At 42.8% G+C, this 4,615-nt stretch overlaps 1 pseudogene; it reads right to left on the bottom strand.

Annotated features, from left to right (window-relative positions):
- Positions 1 to 563: 563 nt before the first annotated feature.
- On the bottom strand, positions 564 to 1,801 carry LOC118708437 (annotated as a pseudogene).
- Between the last annotated feature and the right edge of the window lie 2,814 nt (positions 1,802 to 4,615).

Genomic DNA, 4,615 nt, shown 5'->3' on the forward strand with positions numbered 1-4,615 from the left:
ACCAAAGATATTACAGATGCACAGAATTCTGACAGGGAGAGCCAAAATCAAGGAGTGGTTTTCTTTAGAAAACAATTCTACCAAAAACATGTAAATCAAAGTAATTTAAAATGTCCAAAACATAGTAAATGCATGACTGACTCCAAATTGCCATTTAGTAGGCTTTGTATTATCCTATCTAATACAGACAGGATATGCAAATTGATTGTTACTCCACGACAAAGATGGTGGCACCCACAGCCAATAAGGAGGGAATATGCAAATTGATGTGACAAAGATGGCGGCAAGGCCAGGTAATTTGTGTTGTTGCCATGGCGATGGTGATGGTGCAGGCATGGATTGGCCAGGGTGGGGCAGGACATCTGCTTTGGGGGTGGAGGGAGCTACAGGAGGGTGGTAGGGCCAGAGCCAAGGCAGAAGGCAGTGGCCAGAGCAAAGGCCCGGGTCTGGGTGCCAGAGGGAAGCCAGTGCTGGCAGCCAGGGGAAGGAAGGCCTATTCTTGCCCAAATCTTCATGTATTGGGCCTCTAGTAGGATATCAAAACTACCCCCATCTATGGAATGTTAAGCTGACACCCAAGACAATCAAAGTCTCTCCTACTCAATATCCCACTATTTTCTGGTTGTATCAAAAATAAACAACCAACGAACGATTTCACCACTTAAAAAAAGCATTTATACTTTTAAAAAATGGGATGAGATGGAATTCCTTTCTTCTTAAAAATGTTTCTAGAGCTACTAAAAAATTTGCATTTACAAAATAGTTGATAAAAATATTCCTTTGGATTGTATAAGAAGGGAGACAGGGACCACTGATAAGATATGGTATATGACATTAATCAGACTTGGCTTCTTTTTCTCCTGCTTCATCTGAAGTTGAACTCTCCTCATTTTTAGTTTCTCCGTTTTCCACAGGTAGATCTTCTTTAGGTTCCTGGTCAGCCACTTCCGCCTGCTTTCCCTTGGCTCCCCTTTTCTCTTTCCTTTGCACTTTGTTGTCTGCTGATTTTTCCTTTCCTGCTGCCTTTTGGGCTTCTTTTCCACTTTTGCAGAAGCAGGTTTGGCTGACAACCCGGTCAACCTCCTCTTGGGCTCCTTCTTGGCTGCCCCCTCCACAGACCTGACCTTCTCTTGGGCATCCTGGCAGCGGGCTGGGCGTGTGCTGGGTGCCTGAGGGCTTGGGCACTCCTAGTGTCTGGGGGAACTTGGGCTGCCAGGCTGCTGCCAGGTCTCCTGCCATTCAAGCTGCTCTTTTATACTGTTTTTAAAGGACAAAAAGACATAAGCTATTTGAATCTCCATGCCCGGAGGCAGCAGCTTCTCTTGGGCAGTGAGATTTTAGTGTCAATCATTTTGTTAATTTCATCAGTGCTATGGGCTCTCAGCCAGCTATTAGACTCTAAAAGCAGAGAATTAATGAGTCTAAAAGCCAGAAGTACCTGATGGTAAAAAAACAAAAAATAAAAAAAGGTGTGTGGCCTGTTCTTGTTTGTATCTGAGTAAGTGCTTGTGACAGGTCAGAACAAGATATCTGATTCCCTGCAATCTTGTGCCTTAATTTGATCTCCGTGGGGTCAGGATGGCATTTTCCATTTATCTCTGTTTGCCTTCAATAAAGACTAAGAGGAAATGGCATTGAGGCTCTGGCATTTGGCATTATTATTTAATTCTGCCCTACACATCACTCACTGACATATTATCCTGCCACGGTTCTGACTGGCCTGCGATACCACCTGTGGCCCCTTGGTCTTGGGGAGGATGGATTTGCTTGCAGTGACTCCAAAGAAGAGAACTGCTGCCATGTTTTAACTTCATGAAACTATTCTTCACTTCATCAGTCCATTTCTTTGCTTGACCTATGTAAGGGCACATGTAATGGATTTTTAAAATTATGTTTTTATTAATTTCAGAGAGGGAAAGGAATAGAGAGATAGAAACATCAATGATGAGAGAGAATTCTTGATCAGCTGCCTCCTGCATGCCTCCCACTGGGGATTCAGCTCCAAACCCTTGTATGTGTCCTGACCAGGAATCAAACCATGACCTCCAGTTTCAACCACTGAGCCATACTGGCCGGGCCACATGTAATATATCTTATTAACACAAAACAACACAGCAATACTTTCAAAACTTTAAAGCTTACTTGGAAAACTTTTTATTGAATTACAAAAATCTTGTAGAAAGAGTTTATAAGTAAATATCTTGATGATTTCATAAACTGAACCCACCTGTGCAATCAACAGCTATGAGCAGCTAGTCCACATGGCCCCTTCTGAGTGAAAATTTTCATCTGGAAAACTGAGGAGACTGGTTTGCTCAGATTAGTGTTTCTCAAACTGCTGGTAGTACACAGAATAATGTGCATGCACAAACAATGTTTATTTTCATTGTGATCTATTCAGTTCAATATATTAGAGAAATATAACTACTATGTCTAATCTGTGCTTTTACAGATGTTACATAGGATAAGTCTAATATAAATATTTAAAATATAAAAGTGAATTGAATTATTGAAAGTGTTAAATTAATAATAGCTCAGGTGACATATAGATATGTCAAAAATTCTAAAAGTGGTATACTGAAAATGACTGAAATTCAGGATACAATGGATTAGGTAAGCTATTCTATCTTGTAGTCTCCCACCATCTCTCTCCTGGAATACTGTGAGAAACTTCCATCAGGCGAGCCCACGTCTACCTTTGCCTCTTTACCTACACCCACAGTGCAAATCTTTTCTTTTCTAAAAGCAAAGCATGCATGAATGGCCAGAAAATTAAAAAGCATGGTCTAGCCTTATCAGATATGAAAACATTTTAACTCTACAATAATTAAAGCAACAATAAGTAAGAAAAGAAAAAGAGTTCAGTCCATAAGTAGATATGAATGCAAGAGGAAATTGAGCATATGATGAAGCTGGCATTTCAAATGCATAGTCAAAAGATGAGGGTTTTTAGCAAATGGTCTTCCTCCCCCCCCCCCCCCCCCAAATGGTCTTAAAGTCACTGGCTTCCCACACTGGAGGGGAGAATAAAAGAGCCTGACTCCTCACCTCACTCCTGATATTAAAATGAATTGTAGATGCTCTGGGGTAACCAAGGCTGAGATGGTAGTGCCTGGGTGGGCGCTTGAGGCTGGGTGGTCCAAGAAAGACTGAAGACGTAGCCTTTGAGCCAAGAGCTGCAGGACTCACAAGAACCAGCTGCACAAAGGCTGTAGAGGAGCATCAGGAAAAGGAACGAGCATTTGTAGAGTTGGTGCAAAACTCAGCCTGAAATGAGCTCAAACTGGACAGAAGGAAGTCCTATGTTTGGAGCACAGCATGCAGGGGCAGAATAGCAGGTGAATTACAGAAGCAGGCAAGGGCCTTTTAAACCAGGGTGAGGAATTTGAATTTTATTCTAAAGACCATGGGAAATTATTTCTGGGTTTTAAGCAAGAGAATAAGAAAATATTCATGGAAATTTAGTATGTGTTAAGGAAAACATTTCAAAACACTTATAAAGTTTGAATTCCTAAACATTCAATCAACAGATCCTCACATCACACTGTACATAAACACAGATTCCAGATGGATTAAAGATCTAAATGTAAAAAACAAGACTTTAAGAGTTGCAGCTGACACTATTGGTGTTTTAATCGTCTTTTCCTCCCTCTATTCCCATTCTCTCAGGTCACGTTGCAATGGCTCCTCCCTCCACTTTCTCCTCCAGGGGAACATCACTCTCCCTACGGGTCAGAGAACCCAATGTTCCCGACAAGTTCACATGCAGAGAAAGAACATGCTATGGTGATCCAAACAACAGCCCTTTGGGAGAAATGATTCTTTAGTCCAAGAAGCTTGTGGACCAGACTCAGGCATGTTTGCCTGTTTGCAACCCGCTGACCTCGTTCTCTCATTGCTTTTTGAGAAACCTTGGCCCGAGCAAACCATTTTTACATCTGCCGTTTTCTTCCTCTTGCCGTTGCTGTCACCTGCTCTAAGCTTTCATCTCCTGAAAGCCCTCCTCAATGTTCTCCCTGTTGCCAGCCTCTCTCACACACTGGTCTTCCTAAATCCAGTCAGTACTGGATCCCATCCTGTCCCCCATAGAAACTTATCAAGCTCCTTCACATCCACAGGGTGAAGCACAGACCCCGGTCCACACTATTCTAACCTGGCTGTCCCACCCTCTCCTCAGTCCTAGAACCTTATATCCAAGCTCTATGGTCTCCAAAACATTCCATCCTTTCTCCAGCCCCCACGGCTCTGCTCTACTAATGTATGCTTTAATCCTACACAGCAGGGCCATCCTGTATAACATGTGTCCATCTTCCTTCCAATAGAGCGCTTATCTTCCCCAGGCTTGGCACAGAACAGTGCTGGGCAAACACTGATCATGAGCTTGTTCTGCAGTCGTGTCTCCTGTTCAGCCTCCTGGTGGAACCAGCTTGACAAGTTCTTTCTCTTTCCTATAACTGAAGCCATGAATTTTAAACCAGGAGCAAGGGGTTGGGGGTGGAAAGTGGATTTGTACCTTCTAAGAGACATCATGGCAAAAGCAAGAGTCCAATTGTAGGTGTCAGAGGCAACAACTCGGCCATTAACAAGTGGGATGTTCAGTGAGGCTCATATAATC

The sequence above is a fragment of the Pipistrellus kuhlii genome, unplaced genomic scaffold (genome assembly GCF_014108245.1).
Source record: "Pipistrellus kuhlii isolate mPipKuh1 unplaced genomic scaffold, mPipKuh1.p scaffold_m20_p_6, whole genome shotgun sequence".
NCBI lineage: Eukaryota > Metazoa > Chordata > Mammalia > Chiroptera > Vespertilionidae > Pipistrellus > Pipistrellus kuhlii.